Source organism: Phascolarctos cinereus, unplaced genomic scaffold (assembly GCF_003287225.1).
Source record: "Phascolarctos cinereus isolate Bilbo 61053 unplaced genomic scaffold, phaCin_HiC Scaffold_9;HRSCAF=440, whole genome shotgun sequence".
NCBI classification, from domain to species: domain Eukaryota; kingdom Metazoa; phylum Chordata; class Mammalia; order Diprotodontia; family Phascolarctidae; genus Phascolarctos; species Phascolarctos cinereus.
Genome location: NW_027556402.1, coordinates 104,174,967 through 104,192,305, shown reverse-complemented (window position 1 = coordinate 104,192,305; position 17,339 = coordinate 104,174,967). Strand labels below are relative to the sequence as shown.

Below are 17,339 nucleotides of genomic sequence, written 5' to 3'. Positions count from 1 at the left end.
TCTCTCTAAAATCGTCAGTGATCTCTTAGATGCCAAATCTCATGGCCTAGTCTCATTTATCATTCTTATTGACCTTTCTGCAGCATCTTATACTGGCCCTCTATCCTCCCATGCCTGGAATGCATTCGACCCTCTCTTTCACTGCTTGGAGTCCCTAGTTTTCTTCACAATTCATCTCCTATGCTGCTATATGAAGCCTATCCTGATCCACACCTCCATCCCATTGCACCCTCCTAGCTAGCAGTTTACTGCATCCTAAAACCACCTGATATTCATTTTGTAGTTACAGGGTGTCCCAAAAGTCTTAGTGAATTTTAAAGCTTCAATAGCTCAAAATTGCACTTTTAGGACAAAGACTTTTGGGACACGCTGTATTGTGTATAATTTTGTATAGTTGCATATCTATTGCCCCTCCCCTTGGAATATAAGAAACTGTTTCACTTTTGTTTCTGTTATTCTCAATGCTTTGCATAGTGCCTAACACATAGTAAAAACTTAATAAATGCTGGTTGACTGACTATATCTTCTCCAAGGTCATCTTGTTTCTGGTTTTGTTGGTTTTGTAATAACCTGTATATGTTCATATTGTCCTCTACTTAGAATGTAAGTTCTTGAGGGCAGGGACTATTTTGCCTCATCTTTGTGTCCTAGGGTACCTAGACAGAATACATGCCTGGAAGGGCTTTAAAATGCCAAACAGAGGATTTTGTACTTCATCCTAGAGGCAACTGGGAGCCATTGGAATTTTTGAGTGGTAGGGTGACTAGTTCAGCGATGTGTTTTAGAAATGTCACTTGGGCAGTTGTTTGGAGAATGGAGTATCCAAGGAGGAGACTTGAGTTGGGAATGCCAGTTAGTAAGCTTTTAGGAGAGTCCAGGAGATGGGTGAGGAGGGCCTGAGCTGGGGAGGGGTCAATTGTGTAAGCAGAGAGAAGATGACAGAAACTAGAATCACTTCCAGTTGTACTGATTCATTTTTTGTTATATTACATACACTTATTAAGATGTGTGGGGTGTTCAAGGAGGACTAGTAACTCTGGCATGAGGGCTTGCCAAGCCATTTTCAGGGCTGCTTATGCACCTTTGGTGTCCATCTGGCACCCAGCTCTTATCTGTGGCTCCTAGAAGCTGTAGCATTCACGTCAGCCACATCCTGGTAAAACCCTCTTGGCAGGCAGGTTAAAGTAAGTTGAGAGTAACTAATGGGCCTTAAGCCTGTCAGCCGGTTAGTGGATGTCTGCCTCAAGCATGTGAAGACTTTTCCTGGTGGAATGGGTGAATGAGAACAATTTTTCTGACAGCCATGAAGGTGGCTGACAGGGGAAGTGTGGAGCACTTAGAGCTTGGTCAGACGTTGAAGACAACAAGGTCATCTACTGCATCTTAGGCTGTCACCAGTCATTTTAACTTTTGTCCTGCCACTGGAATTTAATGACTCTGAAAGAGAGAGTGAGACTGATGACTTTGTGTAACTCTGCCTCACTTAAATCCAGTTCACTGGAGAGTCAAGACATCACCCTATGATGTCATTGATCCTCTTCAAAAACAAAGGACAAACAACAACAACATTTACTCATTATTCCCATTTCACAAGAGGTCTTTTGTAACAAAGTACAACCGTTAAGTAAAACTAATAAGACAGTGAACTCAGCTCAAAGTTCATGCAACATTTCACATCTCTGACACTCTCCCCACCTGATATTTTTAATCAACAGAAATGTCCCCTACCCCACAGCCCATTGAAAAAAAAGAAAAAGAAAGGGAAAGGGAAAAAAGAAAAAAGAAAAAAAATTCTTATAACAAATATCTGTAGTCAAAACAAATTCTCCCAAGGGCTCAACAACAACAACAACAACAACAACAACAACATGCATACATATATACATATATATATATACATATATGTATTATTGAGCACCCTGAATCCATCAGCTCTCTGTAATAGATAGGAAGTTTCATCATTGCTCCTCTGCAATCATGAATGGTCAGTGTATTGATCATAGTTCTTACAGCTTTCAAGGTTATTTTTATAGTGTTGTTATCAGTATATACATTGTTCTCCTGCCTCTGCTCATTTTATTTCTTATCAGTTTATAAAAATCTCAGATATTTTTTATTTTTGTAATATTGATATATATTCACTTTGCATCAGACTTGGCAACTGACTGGAATGGACAAAGAGAAAAAGTAAAGATTCAAGAATGATTCAGATTATGAATCTGAGTGACTGGTAAGATAAATTAATAGGAGGAGTGGATTTGATGAGAAAGATGAGTTCTGTTTTACACGTAAGTTTGAGATATCTAGAGGACAGCTAATAGGAACACTATGCCTAATGACCATAAAAATGTAAGTGAAAGAACTACTAAGAGGAAGTTGAGCTCTGAGTAATGAAAAAAAAAAACCCATCAATGAATGTCCCAAAGAAGAGAAATTGGAAGATACTTCCTTCCTTACAGCAGGGTGATGTAAGACTACCAGGAAAGAATATTGTACACATTTTTGGGTCCAGTCACCTTACTGGCTGCTATCTGATTGGGAAGTGGGAATGACTGTGATATAAAGACAAAAAGAATCAATAAAAAGCACTATTTTGGAAAATGTCCAATAGGCAGCTGAAGAGGAGGGATTTGAGCTCAGGAAGGCAACTAAAGGAAAATATCTAGATCTGGGAGATATTTGCACACAGACGATCTTTTTTTAAATACGATTTTATTTTTTCCAATTACATGTAAAGATAATTTTTAACACTCATCTTTTAAAAATTTTGAGTTCCAAATTTTTTTCCCTTGTTCTCTCCCCTCCCCCCTCCCTAAATACAGAGATGTTCATTGAACTGTACAGAGGTAATGAGAACACCAAGAGGTCAGAGGTTAGAGAGAAAAGAAGAGGGCCCAGAACCAAACCTTACTGTATACCTACTTTGGTCCAAGACCTAAATAATTATTCAGCAAAGGAAACTCTGCTGAACATGTACAAGAAGAAAAAGTAACATCACAAAAACCCAGAGAGACTATTTTACAGAAGGATAGAGTGGTCAAAGGACAGCTAGGTGGTAAAGTGGATAGAACACTGGGCCTGGAGACAGGAAGACTCCTCTTCCTGAGTTCAAGTTTTGCCTCAGACACTAGCTGCATGACCCTGGGCAAGTCACTTTACCCCATTTGCCTCAGTTTCCTTATCTGTAGAATGAGCTGGAGAAGGAAATGACAAACCACTCTAGTATCTTTACCAAGAAAATCCCCAAATGGGGTCACAAAGAGTTGGACATGACTGAAACAACTGAACACACACACACACACACACACACACACATACACACACAGAATTTCCGATGATACAGGAGTTCAAAAGAATAAGAACTGGAAATCATAGCATTTAGAAAGAACTTCTTAAAATGAACTTCCTTACCTTCTCTCTCCCAGTTCCCTTCACCCCTGCTCCAAACCTAGCCAACAGTCCAGCTTTTTTACAAATGAGCAAAAGGGAAATGTCTCAGACAGATGCATTCCTGAAAACGTTAACTACTGGAATTCCTCAGAAGCTAAAACTTAGTAGTTGAGGGGACAGAATCTGGGTGGGAGCTCATGGCTCCTCAGAGGTCTGTCAGGACAATAGTGGTTCAGGGGAAGGCACTGACAGAGGGGATGGTAGAAGAGCAATGCTTTTATCTTCATCATCAGTATCCCCCAGACATGTGTATCATAAGTGTTCTCATGCAGCCTGGCCTCTTCCTCTTTCAGTTATTCTGGCCCCTCCTGTATCCTTGATGTTGCTAAAAGCTCCCTCAGTGGCATGAACACAATAGCATGACCCTGAACTCCCTTGTAACAGCAGCACCAGTAGCTATAGTGTTCTCACCAAGCAGAATGCGCCAGCTTTGGTATGCCACCTCTAGGCATGGGACAGGAAGAGTGTGGGGAAGGGAGGGAGAAAAAGAATCACATATTCTCAACTCTATCTGCTTTTGGTATGAATACTTCCTATTGTTTCTAACCCAGATAGGGGGTAGCCAGAGAGGTTTTCAGCAATTCAGTCTTTGCAGAAGAATTAGATGAATCTATCAATGCTGAAAGCAATGAGCCCTTTTATTTATTTGGCTTATTTAAGGGAAGCTTAATAGGGGATACCCAAAGGTGCACAGAGAGGGAGGTAAGAAAGAGAACCATACCACCATCACCCCCCTCCCCCATCACCATGGAACTGAGACTGATACTTCCAGGATGGGCTGAGGATACAAAAGGGATATTACAAAAGAAATTGCCTCAAGCACAATGCTCTTTAGGAGGAGAGAGAGAAGGAGCCCATGACGGTCAACAGAGGGTCTGCTCCTAGGAAGTGGAAAATCATTACACCAAGCTCCTACTTGAATCTTAGAATCTCAAGTCTATTTTCATTCTATGCATTAGGGTCAATTCAGACAACTCCAAGAGTTCATACACATTTAGGGAGAATAATCTGGATTATAATTCAACAAAATGAACTGAGAATCAGACAAAAAGCAGAACCAAGAGAGAGATCAGCACTTGAAAACCGAGAGAGGAAAGATAATCTTAATAAGAGTCAAATGCTACAAAGAAATCAAGAAGTATGAGAACTGAGAAAAGGTCATCACATATACTGAACTATACTTAGTATAGTTCATAAGGTTTGTAGGCAAAGTAGGGTCCCACTTAGATGTGTTTGATTGGGTGTGTACCTCTGAAGTCACAAGCCTGGAGGTACCCATAAACTAGGAATCTGGAAGTTTCTAGCCTAGAAGTTTCAAGAAATGGAAGATCCAGATATAAGGGGTTCCAGAAAAGAAGTAGGGTAATAGAAGGAGAAGTGGTGAGACAGCTTGTTAGGGAGAAGAAAAACTAGGCTAGAAAGAAGTTGTTCTAGAATATGATACAGACATACTAATAGTTCAAAATTTCATAAATGTGTATTTTTAGGTGACATAGAGTTTATTCTCTGACCTATCAGTTCTATGTGGGTGAAATTCTGCATACTGTATTAGATTTCAACATAGCAAGGGATATCTATAAGGAGGTTCTTCCATACTTGGGATATGATTCATTTATCTATCTATTCATATAAATCTATATCTAGATATATGGTGATACTTATCAATATGTCTATATTTGGGAGTGTAATGTTAGTCTGGACCTATAATTTAATCAGTGAAGGGAACTCCCAGTATAAAATTCCTGCAATGACACAAATCTGCAACCTCTGGTAACCTTTAGTTTTAGAAAGCTACGTGTACAACTGAAAAGTGAAGTGCCTGGCCCAAAGTCTATCAATCAACCAATAATCACTTATTAATCATCTATAACCAACCATTGGGCTAGGCATTAGGGAGACAAAAATGAAACCATCTCTGCCTTCAAGGAGCATATATTCTATCAGAGGAGTCAGCTTGTACATCTAGACATATATACAAAATAAAAGTAATTTTAATTAGGAGAGAGGGAGAGGAAAGAAGGAGTAACTAGAAATAGACTGGATTGAGAGTTCAAATGTTGGACCTATCTGACCTTGGACAAGTCAACTGACCTCTTTAGTCCTTAGTTTTAACATCTGTAAAACGAGAGGGGATGAAGTAGGTATCCTCCAAGGCCCCTTTCAGTTCTAAATATATGATTCTAGAGCTGGCATTTAAACTAAGCTTTGAAGGAAACTGGGGGTTCTGAAAGATAAGGAGGATTTACATTTCAAGCAAAGGGGACAGACTATGTAAAAACAGGGAGACAGGACATAGAACAGTGTGTGGGGGGAGTAGGAAGCAGGCCAGTTGAGCTGGATTGGAGAGTGCATGAAGGGAAGTAAGGAGCCACGTTCTATAGAACTTCAAATGCCAAACAGATGAGCTTAGATTTGATCCTAGAAGTAACTGGGAGCCACTGAAGTTTTAAGTAATGGAGTGTGTGAAGGATGTATCGAAGAAGAGAAATACATGAGATAGAGGGGACAATAGCACAGATGAGAGGTGACATAGAGGCTGAACTATGGGCATAGCTGTGTGAATTGTGAGAAGGAGGCAGACAAGAGAGATATTGTGGATGTAGAATCAACAAGCCTTGACAACAGATAGGACATGTGGGGTGAAGAGGAAAGAAGAGTCTGAGATTATGAACTTAGGTGACTAGAAGGATGATGATATTCTCAACAGAAATAGGAAAGTTTGGAAGAAGGGTGAGTTTACAGAGGAAGATGAGTTCTGCTGTACACATGTTTGGTTTGAATTGCCTGAGGAAATCCAGTTCAAAATGCCCAATAGGTAATTGGCAACATAGGATTGGAATTCAAGAGAAAGAATATCTGGGAGTCTGAAAACTAAAACATTGGGTATTCCATATTAGAGATTCTTTTTGTATGGGGGTTGTACTAGACAGCCACTGAAGTCCTTTTCAGCTTGAAAATTCCATAATTCAACAATACTGTGAGCTCATTGGAGCTGCTGAGGTCATCAAAGGAGAATGTACGGAGAGAAAAGAAGGGGGTCCAGGAGAGAACCTCAGGAATTACTGCACATTTAGGGAGAATAATCTGGATTATAATTCAGCAAAATGGACTGAGAAGAACTGATCAGACAAAAAGCAGAAGAACCAAGAGAGATCAGTATTTGAAAACCCAGAGAATAAAGAAAATCCATGATAAGAGTCAAATGCTGCAAAGAAATCAAGAAGTATGAGAATTGAGACAAGGCCACCACATTTAGCAATTTAGAGCTCACACTAACTTTAGTTTTAGTTAAGTAATGAGGTTGGTAGCCAAACTACAAGGGGTTCAGAAATGAATTAGAAGAGAGAGTAACTCATCTCAAATCTAGAGTTTATCAGAGTCTGCACTTTATGCCAGGGCCTACTGACTCCAAGACTAGCCCTCTATCTACTCTGGCATGCTACTTATTATATTTCTTATATATTCAACAAATTACAGCAAACTGAGAAACATTTTAAATATCCTCAAAGATGGGTCCTTAGAAAACTATTTTCAAGCCTATGGTGGTTTTAAATTTTTTCCTTGAAAATCCAAATTATCACATTAATTTGGATTAATAACATTCCTTGCATTATTTCTATAACCACAGAATGTCAAAGCCAGAAGGGACATTAGAGTCCAAATACAGTACATTTTGCAAATGAAAGGACTGACCTATTATTGCATCTTCATGAATGAACATTACATAAATTCTTTTATCTTTATTTTTTACACTACTCTCCAAAAGGTCTCCAATTTGTCTCCATTTGGGGAGTATCTGGGTTCCCTATTTTGAACAGCATACTATAGATGAAGTGATCACCTTAGAAATAAATAATATTACCAGATTATCATATTTATAGCAAGGCATTATTTTCACAATAAGCATTTGAATATGTATTTACCTCTCTTGAGATGTAAAGCTACTCAAAGGCTGGACTAGGTATATTTCATGTTCTGTACCTCCTGCTGTGATACATTATTGAGCCACTAAAGAATTAAATAGAATTATTGTTGCCTTTAAGTATTGTGACCAATGTACATTGTATAAGCATTTTCAGATTTTTTTTTCAAGTATATGGAGGCATTTTCCCCCTTAAATTTACTTAACTACAGCAATATATGCCAATTCTCTTTCCTGCTCTGTGTGTGTGTGTGTGTGTGTGTGTGTGTGTGTGTGTGACAGGCAACTGTTGTAACAAGGTTTGTATAATTTCTTTACTGAGTTAGATCCTGAAACAGATTTTTTTTTCATTTTCCAGAGGACTTCATGAATTTTTTGAAAAACCACACTGGACATTGTTTCCTCCCCTAAGGACATTAGTATCCTGTTTTAATTTGTTTCCTAAGGTGTTACAGTCCTGGTTCACATTTATGGGTTCTAATAATTTTGCCATGTTCCACTAAGGTTTACTTTTCCTTTTAATTTAATTGAACTCTATCATGACATATAGCACCCTTTCCATTCTAGTTTCATTTTATCCACACATTATGTTAAATTGGAAAATTTTATCATTGTTTCTGTGTTGTCTTAGAAATGAATATTATAGTTCTTTATTTTGAAAGGACGTTATAATCATGCCTAGATATATTTATTGAACCTCAGATGTAGACATAAAGTATGAATATTAATAGATATAAATTCCCTAATAATGGGCTCTGTTTCACAAAATTATTTTTGTAGAATTTATCTTCCAATCAAATGCTCTGTAGCAAGTCAATGTGCCTCCCAATAGTGGAGCATGTACATTGGGAAGAAAGATTCTTAAAATCAGATTCTATACTAAGCAATGTATAGACAGTTGGTCTTGACCAAAATAAGATATTCCATTGTTATAGGATAACACCTACTTTTACAAAAAAGAGGACAATGAAAATTAAGAGTGTCTTCATTCACCAATTTACATATCACTTAACAATATACAAAGAACATAATCAAAATGTAGTGAAGATTCCTAGAATAATTTCTTTTCTTATCCCTGGGAAAACTTATGGATGACAAAAATAAAACAATGGCCTGATTATTTGATTGGAAGAAAACACTAACATAAATGAAATGAATTCATCTTTTAGGGGGGAAATGGTAAATTATTTTCCAAGTAGTAGTAGCACATGGTTCTCAAGTGCTTTTAAATGTTGCTCCCTCCTCCAGAGTAAATATCTTCCTCTCATCAAAGGATCCAGTTATTTTGCTTTAGGTTCTGATGGGTTTAAGATAGAATTAAAATAATGTCCAAAATGGTACAATAAAGTGAAATTAGGTAGAAACTTTGCTTCCAAAAGATTCTTCTTTCACTGCATCCTCTATACCCAATCTGTCACCAATTCCCATTGCTGCTTTTTTCTAAATATGACCATACTGCCATGAAAGGAGAGAATGTTAGGAAAAGTATTGGAGTGATCAGTTGTATTTTAGATGGGAAGAACATCTCAAGAGAGTGAAGATAGAAAAGGCCACTGGGTTTGGCAAATTGATCCTTTTTGACGGTGTCATACATGTGATCAAAATTTCCCTTTCTATGCATGTCATAGAATTTTAGAGCTAGTAAATGCTTTAGAGAGCTTATTTTGCAGATAAAGAAATTGATAGCCAAAGAAAAATGATTTGCAGAAGGTCACACAATTACCTAGTGGCAGAATCGTGATAAGTACCTAAATTTCCTCACTCCTCAGCTTGCTCTCATTTTCTCTTAAGTCTCTGCAACCTGGCTTCTGATCTCATTCATCTGAAACTTCTCTCCCCAAAGCTACCAATGATCTCTTAATTGCCAAATCTAATCGTCTTTTTTTTCAGTCCTCATCCTTCTTGACTTTTCTGCAGCCTTTGACACTGCTGATCATCCTCTTCTCCTTCATGTTCTCTTCTCTCTAGTTTTTTTGTATTCCTGGTTCTCTGCCCAGCTGTCTAACCACTGCTCAGACTCTTTTGCTAGATGTTTATCTAGATCATGCCCAATAACTATAGGTGTTCCCCAAGGCTCTGTCTTGGGCCCACTTCTCTTCTCCTTCTAGGCTACTTAGCTTAGCTTGGTGATCTCATTAGTTGCCATGGATTCAATTATCATCTCTATGCAGATGACTCTATGATCTATTGATCCAGCCCTGGCCACTAGTCTTGCATCTCCTGATCTCTATTTGACATCTCAACTAGACATGCCATAGATACAATAAAAATCAACATGTCCAAAACTGGACTCATTACCTTCTCCCCACCCAAATCTTTCCACTTCCTAACTTCCCTATTACTATTCAGGGCAACATTGTTCTCCCAGTATCTTGGGCTTCAAACCCAGATTTCATCCTTGACCCTTCACTCTCTGTCTCACCCTGCCCCCATAGCCACTCTGCTGCTAAGTCCTGTCAATTCTATATCCACAACATCTCTTTCATATGGCATTTTCTCTTTTCTGATACTGGCACTCATCTTAGTGCAGGCTCTCACCACCTCAAGTTTGGACTGTTGCAATAATCTGCTGGTTAGTCTCCCTGCTTCTGGTCTTTCCCCACTACAATCCTTCCTCCACTCAACTATCAAAGTGATTTTCCTAAAGTACAAGTTAGAGCAGGTTGCCCCAACCCCTAGTCAATTAATTCTAGTGTCTCCCTATTGCTCCTAGAATCAAATATAAAACACTTTTTCTGGTTTTTCTGGTCTTTCATAACCTGCCCCTCTTCTAACTTCCCAGTGTTCTTATACCTTACTTCATATACTCTGCAATCCAGTGATACTACCCTCCTTTCTGTTCCTTGCACATGACCCTCCTCTCCTCGCTTCAAGCAGTTTCCCCAGCTATGCCCCATATCTGGTACTCTCTTCCTCCTAATCTCTACTTTGGCCTCCTTCAAGTCTCAGCTAAAATTCTGCTATCTCCAAGAAGATTTTCCCAGTCATCTTGAATGCTAAAGCCTTCTCTCTGAGATCATCTTCAGCTTGTCCTGTTTCTATATTATTTGCACTTAGTTATTTGCATTTTGTTTCCTCCAGTGTATTGTGCTTTGCCTTTCTTTGTATCCCTAGAGCTTAACACCACCCCTGGAACATAGTAGGTGCTTAATAAATGCTTGCTGATTTGGCTTAGCTTGCTATTCTTTAACCTTACATCATACCACTATTACAAGCTATCGGTTACATAATATGACCATTTCCTAAAAGTATCTCAGCAGAATATTAAGACATTAATACCAGAAAAATTTGAATATAACAAACATTATTGCAAAGAATCATTCTTTTTGATTTTTTTTTCTTCTTTTCCTAGATGGTCTACAGAAACAGTGTAAATCCATTAAAAATTCCTTAGGTTCTAAATTCACAGAAACCATTTGGATGGCTTTACATTCTGTCTTCTGTTAGCACTGAAAAATCATTGCAGTCTAGAAGGACAGAGAATACATTTATCTTTCCCATTTTAACCCTCTGACATCATCACAATCATTATCATTGTCATCATCATCACAGACATGGACACTCTCTTTACCAGTGCAAATCACTATAACTATGCAGTCTAGTAGACGGTCTTGGAGATTTGTATTGCCTGAGAAATTTCCTCATCCTAAAGCCAACCTGATGTTGAGTCACCTTGTCCAAATCATTTAACTTCTTTGAGGCCTCAATTTCTTTAGCTACATAATCAGAGGACTGAACTAAAATATTTCTAAGATCTCCTCTAGCTTTTGATCTAAAGTGTGAATGAACTTCTTAAAAGTCTCACTGTATTTAATGAACAAGCTGGAGTTTACATTTCATCACAGATGTTTTTCAGCAGTAGATCACTTAGTTTGAAATCATGGACCAATTTTATCTAATGAAACTCACCTATGGGGTAAAAAACATAATATTTAAGGAAAGAAGAATTGTTGGGGCCCTTTATATAAAAGGCAGCTTAAGATGTAATTTGAGATAAGGAAAAAAAACAAGAGATTTTAATTATTCTTTACAACACAAAGGAATAGAATGATCAAGTTAGCAGTAAGAATTTACTCATGGAACTGATGCCCCTAAATAGGAGTTCATGGTTACTTTAAACAACAAAAGATGGAAAAATAGAAAAGGAAGAGAGAAGAAAGAAGAGAAGACAACCCCATAACCTTTCAAAATTGATGATAAACAGAAAATAGAGACTGGCTGTTTATAAGATTTATCATTGAGCTCAGAGCCTTTCACACTTAGCTCACCTTTGCAAATGTGACAGATCAATTCTGGCTAGAAGTTATTATAATCTGATGATGTCATCTCTAGTGTTAAATGAATGAGTGGCATTTTTATCGGGGTCTATAAGGTAAACATGTCACACATGTCAGTCATATATAAAAGTAGATTGGACTTAATAGAGAGGGAAGGTATTATGTTGTCATATAGATTGAAGTGCCCCATTGCTCTTGGATTGCCCTTTGGTGTAAGTTAAGGCACAGCAGTAAACTAACATCTCTAAAGTTTTCCTATACCAGGATTTCTGTCATTTCATTGGTGCAGAGAATTTCAGCAAGAGAACTCCCTCTATACTGAGGATTATCACCTGGTTTTCAAGTGTAGTCTCAGAGAGGTACCTGGGACAATCGAGAGAAGTGAATTATTTAGGGTAACGCAACCAAAGATGGGACTCTGACTCATCTTTGAGTTAGAAAGAATGGAATGAGACAAGCTTTCTAGCCACCACACCAAGCTGTGTCTCTTGCTCTAAAATGGATTCTTATATTTTTTAAATGCCCCTTGAATACTAGGAAGATTAAACATGCCATTCATTTGGAGCTACAAAGGATTTCATCAGTCTTTTTGTCCTACTCTCGCATTTTACTGTTGAGGAAACAGGATAAGAAAGGTGGAAAAACCTAGCCAAGGTTACCAAAGGTAGTAAATGCCAGTGCTGAGTTTGAACCCAGATTCCTTTTACTCTAACTCCAACATTCTTTGCATTATATTGGGCTGCCTTTCATGATAGATGGTGATGTTCTTTTCTCTGAAAAGCTCCATCAAACAGAATCTTGGATTTAGAGTCGAGAAGCCTGGGTTTGAATCCAACATCCAACATGTATTAATTGTATTACCACATTACGAGTCATTTCACCTCTGTAAGTCTGTTTTCTCATCTGTAAAATGGATCTATCTGTGGTATCTTTCTTACTGGGATATTGTAAGAATCACATGAGATCATGGATATACAATGCTTTGTAAAGCTTGATATCTAAATGTCAGATCTCAGTTTTTGTTTGAAATGCATTTTTAAGGTTTTAATGATGCTTTTTTTTCCTGTCTCAGGCATTTATAAATATATATTTCCATCATCCTCCACCCAGTAAGCTTTCCCTTGTGACAAAGGAAAAAAGATAGTCAAGCAAAACCAACTACTGACAATCTGTCACAGCATGGATGACATTCTACACTCACAGTCCCCTACCTCTCCAGCAAAATAAAGGAAATACATTTTTCTTCTATTCCCCATACCAAAACATGGTCTTCAGTTCACACATCATTTAGATTTATTTTATTGTTCTCTTTATTCATATTGTTATAATATACACAATGTTTCCTTATTCTTCTCAGTACATTTTGCATCACTTCATACAAATCTTCCCATACTTCTCTGATCCCTCATATCTGCCCCTCTTATGGTTCAGTTATATTCTATTATATTCATATAGATTCATATACTATAATTTGTTTAGCCATTCCCTAATCAGTGGGCACCTATCTTGTTGCCAAAACTGTTATTATTAAAGGGCTCCTTGTTACTAAACCTGACACCAATTCACCTTGCTCCAGTATAATGGGAGCAACCATTCATTGAACTAGAGAGGGAGGCACTTACAAATGCAGTCATAGCATGATAGATTTAGAGTTGAAAATGAGTTTAGATTTAGATTAAGAACCTATTGCAACAATCCAATAGATGAGTGGTGAAGGCTTCAACCAATCAAGGTGGTTGTGGTGAGAGTAGAGAGAAGAGGACCCACAGGAGAGATGTTGTGGAGAGAAAATCAATGTGACTTGGAAAGTGATTGAATCTAGACCATTAGTGAGAGGGAAGAGTCAGGGATAACTCCTAGATTGTGAACTTGGTTTACTGGAAGAATGATGGTAGCCTCTTAAAAAAATAAAGATGCTAAAAAGGTAGGTTTAGGGAGAAGGTAATGAGTTCAGTTTGGACACGTTGAATTAGAGGCACCCATGGGACATCCAATTAGAAATGCAAGTCTAGAGTGTAGAGATTGGCATATAGATGCAGAAGTCATCTGTACAGAGACAATAGTTGACCACATGAGAGACAATAAGATCACTAGGATAAATATAGATGAAGAAAAGAAGGTGGCCCAGGATTAAGACCAATGGTACAATCACATATAAGGGGCAGGGTACAGTTGATGGTCCTGAAAAGAAGATTGAGGATTTATCAGACAACTAGGGGGAGAACCAAGATAGCATGCTGTCACCAAAACCTAGGGAGAAGAGAATATATAGAAAGAGAGAATGGCCAACAGTGTCAAATGCTACAGCAAAGTCATAAAGGATAAGAACTTGGATAAGGCACAGATGACATGCTTAGCAAAATTTTAGGTGACTCAAAAAGTAGGAGAATTAACTAATGCATAGGATGACAAAGCCAACAAAATCTTGATTAGCAAGCGTATTGGACTAAATACAATACGATGAAATTAATTAGGTAAAAATAGTCATACACCTGGAACTTTAAAAATCAACTTTCCAAGCATAAGATGGGGTATATACACTGATAAACAGAAGTTCATGTAGGGAAGGATTTGGCCATTTTAGTGGAATGTATGCTCAGTAGGGGTCTACTCAGTCTGATACAGCACCCAAGAAAACTAATGTGATCTTAAGCTATATTGAGAAGCACAATCCAACACAAATGAGGTGAAAGTCCTGCTATATTCTACTATATTCAGACCAAATATGGATTCTTGTATTCCATTCTGAATACCCCGTCTTCTGAATGGCACTGATAATCTGGGATTGTATCCAAGGGAGGGGAAACGAGGATGGTTAAAAGGCCTTGAGATACAGCCTTATGAAGATTGGTTGAAGGAACTGGAAATGTTGAAGCTAAACAAAAGACTTGAGGGAGAAGTGATAGAGGGCTGAAGTTATCTGAAAGGTCATCACCTGAGAGAAGGATTAGACTTTTTCTTCTCATCCCTAGAAGCCAGAACTTGGAGCAATGCATGGAAGTTGCTAAGAGGTAAGTTTAAGCTTTATATGAGAGAAAAATCTTCTAGACAATTAAAACTCTCCAAACATAGAATGAGCTAACTAAGGCGTATAGGAAAAAGACTAAGGGAGAGAGATGACAGACAGAGACAGAGACAGAGACAGAGGGAGAGAGACACAGAGACAAAGACAGGGAGTGAGTGGGGAGATTGACAGGCAGAGATGGATAGATAGACATAGCTAGAAAGATATACAAAAATATAAGAAGAAAGATAAATAGATAGGCAGTGAGGCAGCTAGGTGGTGCTAGATGGAGAGAGCACAGGACTTGCAGTCAGGTAGAACTGAGTTTTAATCTTATTTCAGTAACTTATTAGCTACATGACCCTGGGTAAGTCATTAACTTCTCTGAGTCTCAGTTTCCTCATCTGTAAAACAGGGATAATAAATAGCACCTACCTCATAGGGCTGTTTCGAGGATCAAATGAGTCAACATATATAAAGTGCTTTACAAACCTTAAAGCGCTAAAAGAGCTGAAAATAGTGGAGAGGTGACCAAATCAGAGTCAAGAAGAAATCCAGGGAGTCAGAAGCAGAGCATAGTGGGCTTGGGCACTTCCTCAAATGGAAATTCCAGAGAAGAACTTCTGGAAAGAGATTGGGATTTCCCTTCCCCATTGGTAGACTTCAAGTAAAAGCTCCATGACTCCTTATCACATATGCTGTAGAAATTATTTTTGTCCAGGTTTGGGCTGGAGTAGATGATCTCTGAGATCCCTTCTAGCTCTGCGATGCTGTGATTCTCAGCTGATTAAAATTTAATTGTAAACCACACTTTTGTTCATAATTTGTTTCTTATGATATATACCTTTTTCTTCCTTTTAAACATTTATGCCTAACAATAGTCACACTCAATTTCCTTTTAAAATTGAAAATAAGTATTTTGAAAGAGCAACTTTAAATGGAAAAATAGCAAGAGTGCCAATTAAGAAAGGCATTACATTGGGGGTGTATGGACAAAGTCAAGGCCATTGTAGAAAGACCAGTCATGAGCAATGATTTGGCTCCTCATACAAACACAATGATAAGATACGTGGGGAAGTGTCTAGCAGTCGGTTGCTGAAGTACTGAAAAGAGGAAGCAGGTTACATGCATTTTATAAATACTCTCTTCCTCATTGACTTCCCTGCCACTACGCCTGCTCTCTCCCATACAATGAGATTATAAGAGTGAATTTGGTTAGATTTTTTAAGAGCACTGAATTTCTCAGAAATAGGTCTTGTTTAAGTACAAAGCATGACTTGATAATCACAACAGCTGCAGTTTATTAGTAAATCTGTGAACAGGAGGCTTCAGTAACAGAAAATCTATTCAATTGAGCATACATTTGTTAATCACCCTCTACATTCAAAGCACTGCCCTAGGTACTGGAAATACAAAGACAAAAACAAAATAACCCCTACACCCAGGAAGCTTATATTCTACTGGGAAAAGTCACATGTACACAGACAAAGCAAGACTGGATAATTTGAAGAGGAAGAGAGACCTCATACTGGGGAATTGGGGAAGGAAACATGATCAGAAAAGGCTTTCCTATGGCAGGTGGCACCTGAGCTGAACCTTTAAAACATAAGCTCATTGAGGGCTTATGGTTTTTTTTTGTTTTTGTTTCATAGTGCCTTCCAAACAGTAGATTCTTTTTTGTGTGAAATAGTAGATTCTTAATACACTTTCAATGAATTGAAGAAAAATAAAGATTCTGAGACACAAAGAGCAGGCAGGAGTATATACTAGACATTGGGACAATTTGTATAATCACAGGGAATGGCAAATTCAGGGCACTTCTAGAACATAGAGTGTGTGAAGAGAAGTACTGTTAAATGTCTGGAAACATGTGAGGAGGGAAAAAGAAAAGAAGAAACTGAAGTGAATTGCACAATGAAAAATGTACACATCAATTGATTCAGTCAGGCACAATTGTGAGAGTTCAAGAAGACATTAAATGAAATTGGAACAGAAAAAAGAAAAGTACATGAAAGTGAAAAATAAGTGGGTAGTTTGGGCAAAGGTAATGGATGCCACTAATGGCAAACAATGGCCATGATGCAATTATAATTTATTTTAAGACAGATTAGTTCATGTTTGCTCAATAATATGGGTTCTTTTTATGTTGGATATAGTAGGGTACCTGAAGTACAATACTATTACATTCAAAAATAATTATTTAATAGGCACTTGACTTAGATGGTATTATTGACAGAGAGAGAGAGAAAGAGAGAGAGAGAGAGAAGACCTGGCAATAAATTGATAGTGATATACCAATTATATAGTATATGTTCAAATGTTACAAGTTCTAGATGACGAAACTTTTCTTTAATTCCAAAAGGGTCATAAAAGAAATAATTGCATGAGCCACTCTCTTTTTCATGTTGTATTTCTTGCTGCAAAATACATTTGCTTCTAAGAACCTACATGCCTCCTATTCAGACATCAATAAAAATCTTTGCCACTTTATATCATTACATTGAAAATACAAGGTTACTTGTCTTGTGCATCATTCATTCTAATTTGGATCACCATCAATGAGCTTTATCTCTCATCAGATCAGCAGCAGGCCTTTCTAACTATTTGTATCAAGCTTGCCAGACATTTTTTACCATTAAGAACATTCTTTAGTTCATTTTCCTAACTGTTCTGTAAGCAATGCATA

General features: G+C 37.8%; 1 pseudogene; it reads left to right on the top strand.

Annotated features, from left to right (window-relative positions):
* LOC110213669 (importin subunit alpha-1-like) overlaps positions 1-17,339 on the top strand; it is a 34,177-nt pseudogene that overhangs the window by 7,752 nt on the left and 9,086 nt on the right.